The sequence below is a fragment of the Lepidochelys kempii genome, chromosome 10 (genome assembly GCF_965140285.1).
Source record: "Lepidochelys kempii isolate rLepKem1 chromosome 10, rLepKem1.hap1, whole genome shotgun sequence".
Classification (NCBI taxonomy): Eukaryota; Metazoa; Chordata; order Testudines; family Cheloniidae; genus Lepidochelys; species Lepidochelys kempii.
The window spans coordinates 79,881,886-79,896,496 of record NC_136389.1 but is presented as its reverse complement, the minus strand read 5'-3'; positions in this window follow the sequence as shown (position 1 = coordinate 79,896,496).

Below are 14,611 nucleotides of genomic sequence, written 5' to 3'. Positions count from 1 at the left end.
ATCCGATGAAGTGAGCTGTAGCTCATGAAAGCTTATGCTCAAATAAATTGGTTAGTCTTTAAGATGCCACAAGTACTCCTTTTCTTTTTGAAACAAAAGGGAATGTAAAAAAAGTGTTACAGTGCATGAGTGAACAGAGAGCTGGTGGCCTCAGACAGCAGCGTGTGTTCACACGCGTGTGCACAAGAGAGGCACGTTGGAACAGCTATAGTCCAGCACCTCAATTTGTAAATGTCTCTGTAGCCCAAATGCCCTGCCTGAGTGCTAGACAAGTATCTCATGGACAAACCTAGAATGGGAGACAATCATGACTTTCCCCTGACTTCACAGCATTCTGCAATAACTCAATCTGATAATTTACTTTCCAATATATTACTTTACAGCCATCACAGGACATTTTTGGATGGACTCCACTGGGTAAATATTTTTAACATACTTTTAACTCACCAATAAAATAAAATACTTTTAAAATTATTACATAGCCTTGATTTATTTTTGGTACATTTTTCAAAATTGTTGCTAATAAAACTTTTCAAGATCAAACACAGTAAGGGGAAAAAATGACAAATCGCTAGCGGTAACGTAAATGGCCCATCATTACTTAAGTTGAGGTGGTTTAACCCCTAACAGTTTTATTTTAAAAATTGCTTTTTACACTGTGAAACCAAGAAAAAATATCTTGAGATAAAAACAGGCCAGCAGAGATCCAGATATAGAACAACATACAGAGATGAAAGTAGATGATGTTTCAGACAGTCAGAGATAAAAGTGGTTTGGTATGGCCACATTTCTGTTAGAGCTGAGCAATTTTTTTTCTGATGAAATAGTAAATTTGCCAAAACATTTTTCGACACACCAGAACAATTTACCAGTTCAGGTAGAATTTGGTAAATAATTTGAGCTGAAAAAATGGACAAAAGGCTAGAAAGATATAACGGTTTATTTCATCCAATTTGAAACAAAGCATTATGACTTTCTGCATCCAAACAATGTTCTGGTTAGAAATTTTGCTAATTTTTTTTTACAGGGTTGAAAAACACCCAAAAATTACCCAAAATGAAAAACCATTTTTTTTGTTTTGTTTCATGCTGAACAAACTATTTATTTAGTTCAACCTGAATTTTTTTTTCATTCTTTTCATTTCAGTGAGAAAGCCCCCCAAAAATCAGTTTTGCTTTGAACCAAATTGGATTTTTTTTTTTTTTTTGGCTATTTTGATTTAGCCCCAAACCAAAAAATCAAACATTCACTCAACTCTAATTACTATACACATCTAGGGCTTGATCCTGCACTCATCAAAGTCAGTGACAGTGCTCCCAATGACTTCAGTGATGCAAGATCTAGTCCACGAAGAGGAAGACTAGTTTTGCATTTAAGGTACTGGACAGAGAGCTGGAAGACCCGGTGTCTGGCTTGGCTACAGACTCTTTGCGTGGTCTTTGTAAAGTCATTTAATTTCTCTTGGCCTCAGTTTCCCATCTATAAAGAATGGGATGAGGGTGGTGATCAGTCTCTCCCACCTTTCATCTGTCTTGTAGGGTTGCCAACTTTCTAATTGCTGAAAACTGAACACCTGTGCCCCGCCTCTTCCCCTGAGTCCCCATCCCCTGCTCACTCCTCTCCCCCCACCCTCCATCACTCACTCCCCTGCTCGCGGGACTCACCTGCTGCCTGCAGAGCCAGGCTGGGAGGAGCTGATGTGGAGCCTGCCCACCTGCCCAGTCAGGGCACAGTGAAGTAGAGGGGTCGATTCTGGTAGTGAGGACCAGGGCCGGAGCAATCGGGGCACGACGGGAACCTGCCCCCAGCGCAAGGAGCCGGAGCTGGTAGGGGTCGGACTTGGTCCCTGTAGCAAGAGCCAGGCCCATAGCAATTAGGGCACATCAGGGGCTGGGCCCTGGAGCAAGGGGTCAGGGCAATCAGGGCACGGCAGGGGTTGGTCCCCAGAGCAAGGGGTCGGAGTGGGGTGAGGTCAGTCCCCATAGCCAGAGCCAAGGCAACATAGGCGTTGGTCCCGTAGCAAGGTGGAGGGAGGGGTCAGTCCCCATAGCGAGGGCCAGGGCAATCAGGGCATGGCGGGGCAGAAGGGGGGGGGGTGGACAAGACACACACACACCCAGTGGTGGCACCTACCTCTTGGAGCCCGGTCTGGAAGCCAGTCATTGCTCTCTGTCAGGTGGCAGCAGCTGAGCACAGCAGCTGCTTCACATGACTCCAGCCACAGCTGCTGCTCTTCCTCCCCCGAGTGGCAGAGGCCAGTTACTGCAGCCAACCAGACTTTTAGCATCCAGTCAGCTATGCTGACCGGTCGCACCCAGGTTCCCTTTTCAACTGGATGTTCCAGTCAAAAACCAGACACCTGGCAGTCCTATTGACTTGTCTACTTAGACTGCAAGCTGCTAGGGGCAGGGACTGTTTCTTACTGTTTCTTACTAGCACAATGAGACCCTGATCTTGGTTGGGGCCTTTAGGTCAAACTGTAATATAAATAATAAATTATTCAACAGTGGCTTATGCAGGTCACCCCACATGAATACTAGTAAAACCTTTAGAGTGCCACGCTGCCAGGGATTCAACCAATTCTACCTATGTTACAGGGATGTTTTACTTATGATCTACCTATGTTAGGGGATGATTAGAGAGTTGGGGGAGCCAGACAGAGTTGAGAACAGCCTTATAGTCTCTCAGCTGCTCACAGACCTGAATCCAACGAGTGGAACTTCCTACAATCAAGTGCAACTGCGAAAGCACTGGTGACTCTTGTACACCACTTCACCACTCGTGTCTTTGGGTGGACATGAAGTGTGTCAAAAGCATAACTGGTATTAATAACTGCTGTCAACACTGAATTTTCCTGGTGCCTGACCTTTGGATTTGTAAGTGCCTAAGGCCAAGGAATTTGCCTTTATCTGCTAATAAACCACCATATACATGGCATAGTATAAATAATTATAAAATAATAAGGGATTGATCAGGAGTCATCATCTCTCCCCTGTTTTGCAACATGCAGTGAGTGGTATGGTCCTGGTCACTGCCTTCCAACCCAGAGATGGCTGCATTTCAGTGGCACTGTATGCTGTAGGTACAAAGTTTCAGTGCCCTTTGAGCACCTCCAGGATGACTGGCAGCGTATAACCATACAATATTATGGTTTATTCCAAGTTTATTTCATCAACCAGGTGACAAATTTGTACATTAATTTTCTCCTATTAAATTAGCCCTCAGAGGCAGCCATCACAGTTTCAGAAATACAAAACAGAGCAATAAAGAGACTTGACGTACAGGTTTTGTGGCTGCAAAGTTAAAAAACTACCATTGTCTAGCTCATGACATGCTCCATGGGCATGAGTCACTCCCCACATACAATTCCAGTATGGAATAGCAGCCACCACAGCCCCTCTGTGCCAACTGTAGCAAGTGGTGCAGGGAACACCCCGCTGTGCTAACATCTGCAGGCCCAGAACCCTTTCTGCACAGGTAGTACACTGCCCAAGGTTCCCCTCTTTGCAGCCCTGCTGCTTTTGCAAGGGCCCTTTGCTCCAGGGTATAACTCTACACAAATACTAACATTTCATGAAGCATTAGGCTAAAGCAAATCTGCACATCTGCCTGTGGAGATCAGTTTGCAATATGGGAAGAGTTTCTGATTCCCCCACCCCCAGTCCCTCACCCCTGCCAAAGAATTACTAATTCTTTAAAAAACAAAACTTAATTTCTAATTATTTAAAGATCAAGTTCTGCAGGATACCAAGGGAAAAAACAGACCCTGAAATACCCTGTGAACAGCAACTACTGTCCAAAAGCATGAGTTTTCAGCCCCAACAAGCAGTGTTTCCTTGTCATTTGACATCTCTTTCAGAGTTGTCCCAATCCTGCAACCACTTAAACATGTGCATAATTTCTCTCACACAAGCAATCCCAACAAACTCAATTGGGATTATTCACAAATTCTGAGTTAAGAATGGTTTCAGAGTAACAGCCGTGTTAGTCTGTATTCGCAAAAAGAAAAGGAGTACTTGTGGCACCTTAGAGACTAACCAATTTATTTGAGCATGAGCTTTCGTGAGATGAAGTGAGCTGTAGCTCACGAAAGCTCATGCTCAAATAAATTGGTTAGTCTCTAAGGTGCCACAAGTACTCCTTTTCTTTTTGAGTTAAGAATGGATGTTTTTTCCCCCCCACCAGTTTCGGACTGTAAACATTAGACAACCATTTTTTACTTCCTGCAGTTCTGCTTATAAAATCCAAATAAAAATGTATCTTTTAAAAAAATATATTCTGAATACATGTCTTATTCACATCATTTGAACCCCTGCTTTATTGGGAGGCACTACAAGTCATGTTGAAAGACGCTCTGGCAATGAAACCCTTTGAGTTTCTGCAGCTGCAATATGAACTTTAAGCCAGCAGATGGTCCCACTCTGCATTTATCACACACCACTAAGTGTTATTACTATTTCTTTGTATTATCATACTCCCAGTCATGGACTAGGATTCCATTGTGCTAGGCACTGTACAAACACAGAAGAAAAAAAAGGCAGCCCCTGCCCCAAAAGAGCTTACATTTCAGTCTAAGTACAAGACAAGAGATGAATGGATACAGACAGACGGACAGGGGAGTACTGTACAAGGAAACAATTAGAAACTATGGTCAGCATTGTAGGCTGTGTCTCAGCACACAAGCAGCCTGATACCAATGTTTCTGAAAGCCTCATGGCAAGGAAAGTTTGAAGGAGGGTTTTGAAGGAGGATAATGAGTTAGTTTTGTGGGTGTTTACAGGAAACTTGTCCCAGGCATGAGGAGCAGCATGGGAAAAATCATGAAGGGGCTTGTCTGAAAATTTAACAGGTGGGCAATGGAGGCTGACATGAGTCAATTGGAGGTGGGAGTCAACCTTTCAGTACTAAATGAGAGATGACAGGGAGAGTAGGGATAGATAGCGAACGGCCTTGGAAGTGAAGACAAGTAGCTACATACACGAGAGAAAAGGGAGCCTGTGAAGAGATTCAAAGAGAGCGGTGACACGGACAAAGCGCTGGGACTGGAAAATGATCTTTACACCAGAATCCATGGGCCAAATGTTGGCTCTCAGGTCGCTACATACAACTCCCCTGAAGTCCATAGTAAAAAAGTTAGCATTTAACCTTGACTTCAATGACCTTTGAGTCGGGCCATCATACAAAATATCCACTGATAATGGCATTGGGGGTTATGTCATGTGCTACAATTTATACTCCAGAGAACTGAACCACTGGAAATTGAACCAGTGATAGCCATGATATTTTGGTTGCAGTTTTACCCTGACTCTATACTTTATCACAAAATATTATTATTTGCATCCGAGTAGCACCTTGAAGCCCCAGTGAAGATCAGGGTCCCATTGAAGAGGCAGTGTGTCCTAGTGGATAGAGCACTGGACTGGGATTTAGCACACCTGGCTATTATACCTGGCTCTGCTGCTGGGTGACCTTGGGCAAGTCACTTCCCCTCTCTGTGCCTCAGTTTCCCTGCCTCTAACAAAGGGATAATAACGTTGATCTCCCTTTCTAAAGTGCTACAAGATCTACTGATAATAAAAAAGTGCTATATAAGAGCCAGGTATTATTGTGCTAAACACCATATACCATATACTGAAAAGACCACCCCTGCTCCATTGCACTCACAATCTAGGTAGAATACAACAGGATTCAGCCAGATGGAGGAACACAAGGTAATAATCAGACAGATAGTCACGGTATGCATCTGATGAAGTGAGCTGTAGCTCACGAAAGCTCATGCTCAAATAAATTGGTTAGTCTCTAAGGTGCCACAAGTACTCCTTTTCTTTTTGCGAATACAGACTAACACGGCTGTTACTCTGAAACCTGTAATAAACAGAAGTCACAGAGCACCAATGGTTGCAGCTGCATTACCCCGCATACCTATCCCTACCACCACAGCTCCCTGATGCAGTGGTTTTTGGAGTAGCTTAAAAAGGCCTTCTTTGATCCTTCATGGAGCCCTATGGAACTGTGGGAGAATGGGAGGAAGGTCCCATTTGTCCCTGGGTGCTGGTAACATTTTCTAGACCTTTTCTCAAGAGGCAGAGCAGACAATTGCTCCCCTCTTTGTCCTTACTCAGCAAGATTTATTTTGAGAAGAGCCAAGAGGGATCTGAGGAAGCTGTGGTGAGTTGGGCCTGCGGACAGCTGGAGACAAAGACCACAAGCTCACAGCTTTTGCTCACCTCCTGAGAAGTTGTCCCATGCTGTCCTGGAGTATGATGTTCACTGAGGTAGACTGCTGCTTTTGGGTGAGAACCAAGGCCGCAGGACCAATTTGTTTACAAATCCTGGGATGAGCTTCAGGGGCTGCATAGCTCTTGCATGAAAAAGGAGACTTAATTGTACACACGAGGTGAGCTTCTCCTAATGCTGCACTGCCAGGCCACCAGAGTGAGATCACTGCTCCCTATGGAAAGGAAAGCAGTGTTTGCCCTGTTGATATTGGCTACTACAGAGAGGTAGTAGTCACTTTGGCACCAGCTTGTGGTCAGGAAGTCCACAGCGGGTGCTGTTGTCATGGAGGTGTGCATAGTAAAAGCGGTGTGTTGCGTGTGATGAAGACAGCCAACATGCCAGAGCTCATTGTGGGATTTAAACAGTTGGGATTTCCAACGCCAAAGAAAGGGGAACTACTCAGTGGCAATGCAGCCTTAAGGTACGTCTACCTGGGACAGAAATTACACCCCGCCTGCAGTGTAGATGTATCTTTAGAGTCTCTGTGGCAGGACGCTGGGCACATACATAAGGTGGCCAGGCAAAGTGCACAATGACATTTTCAAAAACTCTAGACTTTGCAGGAGTGGAGAGCGGGGAATCCTCTATTCCCAGAGGACAGCGTTAAGATTCATTGTATCTGCATCCCCATTGTGATTCTGGGTAGCCCTGCAAATCTTCTTTTGCCCACACCTAACAAAACCATTTTACAGACTATACAAACCCTGAGAGACATCAGTTCAGCTGTAGTTTAGGCATTGAACTAGGGGTCAGGAGAAATTAGCTGTAGTCCCAGTTCTGCCAATGACCTACTGTGAGACTTTGGGCAAGTCTGTTTCCCTTCCCCAGGGGGCACTTTAGCTATTGGCAAACTAGACAGCTGCCTAGGGTGGCAGACTCCACCTAGGGCAGCAGGGGTCAGCCAAGCCAAAACCGAGCAGTGCTGTGGAGCGCTAGATTGCAACACTTCTCATGAAAGTATAGTCCAGATGCCCCCCACTATCAAACCAGAGTGGTCCTGCAACCTGGGGCTTGCCCCAACCCCCTCCACAACCACCGAACTATCAGAAAGCTCACCTCATCCCTTCCTGAAAGTCTGACGTGCTCCCCCAGGGGGACATGCCCGTCCAGGAGAGAACCTCTATTCTAGAAGGTAGGAGGGGGATGCCACACTGAAGTTTTGCCTAGGGCAGGAGACTGTCTTGAGCAGCCTCTGCCCTCTGACCCTTTTTCTGTCTTGTCTCTTTAGATTGTTAAATTGCTGGGGCAAGGGCCGTCTTTCTCTCTGTGTATGTATGGCCCCTGGCACAATGGGAGCCCAATCTTGGAACTCAGCAGGTGCAGAATGGTGGTGGAGTGTGCACTTTGGAGACTGAAAGCAAGATGGAGATTGTCATTGTGGATCAACTGCTATGAAGTTGCTAATGTTGTGATTATAATATTGGCATAACACATGAAAGGGAAAGGTGACATATCCTATGAAGAGTGGAATGAAGAGGCAGAAGGACCTGCATCAATCTTCCAAATCACAGTGGGGAACTGAAGCTGGATTCCTGGAATAAATGTTACATTTTGATTAGTAGTAGTTTATAGCAATGCTGGTCGTGGGATTCATATAATCCTTAATTGTCTGATTCTCTAGATTTGTATGATTGTATGGTTCAAAAAAGAACTAGATAAGTTCATGGAGGATAGGTTCATCAACGGCTATTAGCCAGGATGGAGTCCCTAACCCCTATTTGCCAGAAGCTGGGAATGGGTTACAGGGGATGGATCACTTTATGGTTATCTGTTCTGTTCATCCGCTCTGGGGTACCTGGCATTGGCCACAGTCGGAAGACAGGATACTTGGCTAGATGGACCTTTGGTCTGACCCAGTATAGACGTTCTTATGAAGGAGTGAGTTGATGGTGTACTGCTAAAACTATAATTACCATAGATTGTCTTTCTGTACTTTAAAGGTAGAGGGATTATATTCCTGGTGGTTATATCCTTTATTTATCTTGTGACTTATCAGTATCGCTTCTATGTACAGTTTCCATCAAGGTGTCTTCTTTCACATTCTCATCAATTAAAGTATGGCAGTTTCTACAGAACTTTGTAAACAGAGCCAAAGATACTGCAAATGCATAACTGGAAAATACCCTTCTGCAGAATCTGTTTTAATATTAATTGGTAAAGCACCAACATGGTTAACTCACATATCTAAGGGATATCTTCACAGGAAAAGGCCCTAACCTGAATTTTATAATTTTATAATATGACAAAGGTGCTGAATATGAGACATAAAGCCTTGGTTTATTAATGTATGCTAGATTCCCACAGGTATAATTACAAGAGCACCCAATCAAATGGAAAAGAAGAGATGCAATTATTCTGGGAAGGAGATAGCTGTTTTCCACAATAAAGAAAAGGTTAACTATCATATTATTTGGAAAATACTATCTATTATTCCTGCTACTTTGTTCAGGGGACAGGATCTCATATGATTGAATTACTTCTTCTCAAAAAGCGGGCCCATGATATCAGAGATATCTGAGCTACCGAGCTGACATTGCAGAAGCAAACATGTTTTTTGTGCGAAGGTCTTTTACTTTGAAGAATTTGGTGGAGCTGTGAGAAGGACTCAGAAGTTGTAAGCAGGATCCACTCTTCTACTGTACACATGGATGGAGCAGCCAGTATTCGGACCCTGAGAGTTGACACTGAGATCTTCATAGCAACCTAATTCTACATCCAGTTCCCTTTAGTTTCAGGGGGTTCCAAAGACAGCAGAAGGCATCCTCTTCTGAGCATATTATCAAATAAGAGAGGAAGACTTCTAATGAAATAATAACAATAATAATTCCTAGCTCTTATATAGCACTTTTCATCAGTAGATCTCAAAAAGCTTTACAAAAGAGATCAGTACCATTAACCCCATTTTACAGATGGGAAAACTGAGTCACAGAGAGGTGAAGTGACTTGCTCAACATTACCCAGCAGATCAGTGACAGAGCCTGGAATAGAACCCAGGTCTATCCAGTAGCAAGGGAAAAAAGTAAAGTATATACTCTCTTAAGACTTCCCTCTGAAATTCTTGAACAAAATGATTCAGTATAAAAGGAAACGATGGCCACAAGACAATCCTACAGTCAGATACCAAATATAGTTAAGTATAAAGATGTTTGTATAGACCTCCCCAACTCAGGGGCACATACAGTTAGGTGGTGATCATTCAAAAAAAATTAACTTTGCTTACAAAGTAAAATCTCCTTTGCAAAAAGATTTGTCTGGTTAAGCTAAATCTTTTTCTGCATCATTGATTTTGAATAGAGAAGGATTGTTCCGTTTTGTTGTGGCTTTAAATCAACAGAACGCTGTTTTCAACTAGATGTTTCTCCTAGTGTTTTGTGACAATCGGATGAATTCTGTGTGATTATTCTGTGAAGGTAAATTTATTCTAAATGCTCTGGTAAATTTCTGGCAGTTTGGAGGACTCTCCCAGTCAGAACATATGGGAAAGGAAGAGGTACAGGTAAGTCAGAAACAGCAGAAAAGTCATGCAATGCAGACGTTTACCTAGGTAGAGTGTCACAGCTTGTGCATGCTACACAAGTAGGAGATCATATTTGCAAGCCTACAGTACAAGAAATGGATGAGTGTTTTAGAAATTAAAACAGTTGTATTGTCTAACCTAAATGGTTTCCTCTTGTTTTTTCCTACCCCCCCCCCCCACGCCAGATGTTCTGGTTTAACTTGGATTTAAACTTGAAGAGTGGTCAGTTTGGATGAGCTATTACCAGCAGGAGACTGAGTTTGTGTGTGTATGGGGGTGGGGGGGATGTGGGAAAACCTGGATTTGTGCAGGAAATAGCCCAACTTGATTGTCATGCACATTGTGTAAAGAGTTGTTACTTTGGATGGGCTATCACCAGCAGGAGAGTGAATTTGTGTGGGGGGGTGGAGGGTGAGAAAACCTGGATTTGTGCTGGAAATGACCCACCTGATGATCACTTTAGATAAGCTATTACCAGCAGGACAGTGGGGTGGGAGGAGGTATTGTTTCATATTCTCTGTGTATATATAAAGTCTGCTGCAGTTTCCATGATATGCATCTGATGAAGTGAGCTGTAGCTCACGAAAGCTTATGCTCTAATAAATTGGTTAGTCTCTAAGGTGCCACAAGTCCTCCTTTTCTTTTTGCGAATACAGACTAACACGGCTGTTACTCTGAAACCTGTACTTATAGTTTGGCATTGATAAACTAGCTGCTTGCATTGTTGTATTTGCAAAAGCTTATATTAAAAAAAAAGAACAAAAAGTAGCTCTAACAGACACTTAATTCTTTATAAAAGATACTTGATTCAGTACAGGAAGGATGTTGTAAAATCACAAATGCTTGTCTAAAAATGTATTTCTCGTAGATTATATTGAGTAGTGCGTTTATTTTATAATATTTAAAGTGTCACTGCACACTCATGGGCAGCTAGGTAGGTGCATACTTTTCAGAACTTGACATAAACATTCACAACCTTAAAAACTATTGAAACAATTTTTTCCAAATATGTTTCAAATATAACCTTATGGCGTTTTTGAACCGTTGTAGCTGTCTTTGATGTGGTCGCCTCATGAAAAGAAAAAGGTATTGATTTTGATTTAGTGCCTGTCCCTAGCTCCAGGTGAATTATTAGCCCAAAATAAGAATCAGCTAATTACAAATATATGACGACATTATATACAATCCAAACCATTGTAACATCTAGCCAGACACCAAAAAGGCCAGCTTCCTTACAATAGCACAAACTATTACCCCAACACCAATGCAACAACCATCCTGACATCACACATGCTCCACTATTCTCCCTGCTGCTTCCTCACAATACTCAGTCAGCTCTAACAAAAATCCAAGGAGGTGATGCAAGAAACATTGGGCTCAAGAGCAGTATTTTACTGTCACTGAATAGAATTAATACATGCATATTCACAAACGGGTATGTTATAACTGCTATTGAATGTATGTGTATATTTATAAATAGAGAGCTTGGTGAATCCCATAAATACACACATACACTAGATGTCAATATGCCCTCTGACTGACAGGATGGAGTAAGTGACCTTCTCAGAGGTGGCCTTAAAAGCCCCGTTGTGGATTTGCTGGTGGACCTGTGCCCCTTGCAGCCTCCTCATCACTAGACTATATTACCTTCACAAAGTGTTTGGCCTTCTCCATCCCTTGAGCAAGATTAACCCCCAAATGTGAGTCTCCTGCTTTGCTCCACAAGCTGCTCCAAAACAGAAGTATTTCCTAATGGTCAAAGCCAGTGCTGTTCAGAGCTTTCTTTACAATGTATAATTCTGACATTACAAATGCAGGGCTGAAGATTCTTTTAGGCATTGTTTACAATCTTTTAATGTAGTACCCGATACATTTTCCCAAACCAGTTGTGCAGTTCCTCTGTTAAGCAGGAAAAATGTTCTCTGAAGTCATACTTTATTATGTGCACCGAAGAAAGTTTTCTTTACCTTTTTATTCTAGCCAGACTCATTCCTTTTATATTTACCAAGAGCCTACCTGTAAATAGCCATAAGTGCTAAATAGGAGTTTGTGGTCCAGTACGCTGGGGTCACTAGAGGCTTGAACCAAAGTCCAGTGGAGTCAATAGAAAGACTTCTTTTGAGCTTTGGATCAGGTGCTAGATTTGCAGGCAGGAGGAGATGCTGCTGAAACACTGTAGAAAGTTAGTCAAAAGTAAACTCTTATTGCTTAGCTGAGTGATCAGTGTACCCAGTTGCTCCCAGTATGGAAATCTCTCAAATATGAAAGGACCAAAGAGCATTTCAAATGCCATTTCCCCTTGGGGAGAGGACCCAACCTATATCATCTAATTATAGCACCTATACCCTGCACTGGAGGCTATGTAAAAGGAATCCACAAAGGTGCCATGCAGAAGACCTCTTGCATTCCCCACATGCTGCAGAAGAAGTCTCCAAGCTGGCTCCTTGTAGGCATGCGCAGAAGGCCAGCAAGGGATGGGGGCACAGCATCATATCTTTGATCCAGTGGCAGTTCCAGTTACTTGGCTAAACCTCCATGTCTATCCCTGTGCCATGTTTATCTCTTTGAGCTGAGTGGGTTCCCAGGGCTTGCAGATGTTAAACATTCATAACTTTAAAATTACCCCATTTTCTTTAAGTCTGCTTGATATTTAGGTCTCACCAAGTTCTGCAGAATATATTTGGAAAAAATTGTTTCAGTAGTTAAGGTTGTGAATGTTTATGTCAAGTTCTGAAAAGTATGCACCTACCTAGCTGCCTCTGAATATGCAGTGACACTTTAAATGTGCACCATAATATTTTAAGAAAACAGAAGCACTACCCCTCTGAGAGCTATCTTCATGCCAGGTTTCACCTTTCAAATACTCAGATTTTTTTTTAAACTATAGCTAAAAAAGCGTGATTCGATTTTTTTAAATTGAATGTATATTTGTGCTCCTCAAACTCAAACACCTCAAGGGATTTTCCTCAAAGTCTCCCAAAAAATTCACCATCAGTTGAGAATCAGGCATGTAAGAGGTCACCTTTTAGAAAAAGTTAAGTCTGTGACAAGATGAAGTTGTAACAAACTGTTTTGCAACCTTAATTGTAATGGGCACAACTGAGCACCCCCTATGGGAAACCCTAATTCTGCAGTCAAGAATCACACCAGTTAGAAATAACTTCAGGATATAAATACTACTCTTTTAAATCAATGCTGGAATATGTTTAAAAGGGACGCTGTCAAGGTAAGAGCTGAGATTATTACAACTGCAACAATTGAAAATCTAAAAATCTTATGAAGCTTGTTACATATTTTATTCAGTGTGGACAACGTCAGTCTAATGAGTTTCACCTTCCGGCTATCATGCACAAGCACAATGTGCAGGATATGGGTTACAGACATGGCAGGGGAAATTTGAAATCCAAACCAAAAGAGTTTTCAACAAAGAGACATTCCCCCCCACCCCCCGGGAGTAACTCTGATGGCAGGGATTTTGCACTCAGCCCTTTTCTCACCCTCAGAACCCTGACAGAAGGTTAATCTTCCACCTGCACTGTAACAGCCTTAAAAGCACCCTGAACCTGCAGAGTCTGAATCAGGGTTCCCTGTGAGCAACGACAATATGCTTCTGTGTGAATGAGATGCAACATTCATCAATGATTCTTCTGTTTTATCAGGTGGGGCTCTGAAGTGGACATTTTGCAGTGCAGACACTAATAGTGATGAAGACATGTGTTTTGAAAGTGTGGTATGTGCTTGTGTTGGTGCTGTGTCTGAATACAGCTGAGGATTTCCAATGGACAAAGAATAACCCTGGCTCCTTCTATTATGGCACTTTTCCAACTGGTACTTTTAATCTATATCTGTCTGTAATTTTATAATATTCTAGACCCATTCCTGTTTAGTACAAGAAAGTTGGTAAAAGATTCTCCTTTTGAAGAGAAATTATATGCATAATACAGAGCCATTCAGGGCAGAGAGATGAACCTAAAAAATTTACAGGGATACCAGTTTGCATGTGCAAAACCACACATATTTGTTTGTGTGTGTGTAAAGTGTTTAATTAGGCACAAAGCCACCTACTTTGCACACTCAGATGCAACATTCTGAGGGCATCCCAGTTACTTACACATATGAACATTTAGTCCTTAAAGCCAGTTCTTAGTTTTAGTCTCCAGATTGTCATCAATGTATTTACTTGTTACCTTTAGGATTTTTATGGGGTGTTGGGAGTTCTGCCTACCAGACTGAAGGAGCCTGGGACAAGAATGGGAAAGGACTGAGTATCTGGGATGCTTTTACTCACAAGAAAGGGAAAGTGTTTATGAATGAAACAGCAGATTCATCATGTGAAGGCTACTACAAAGTTAAGGTATGATTAAAACAGGGAATATCCATAATATAGAAAAAATACTGAACAGTTGTTAGTCACAATTGAATTAACTGCAAATATGACAGATACTTTAATCTGCTGCTCTTGAAGTCTGCAACTAGATTCCTACACCAAGCTGTTAAGCTAGGAACTGTTGTTTGCTTCAGCCGTAAGTGTCCAGTCTTCAAGGTACAAAGGATAGTTTTTTAGAATTAATTGTCCCAGTGAAAAGAAATATACACAGGAAGACAGATTCCAAATGGTTGTTCTATACTGAGCCAGCATTGCAGGAATTGGAATTCTAGTGAAACTGTTATTACTCCATTACTTAGTGGGGCTGACTAAACTTGAAAAGTCTAGAAGTGGAGGGTTCAGATGTAAGGTAAAATCATAAATAAAACCTTATTGACTCACAATGGGAAAATTCAGGAGAGATTTTGAGACCTCGATTTTCCTCATTC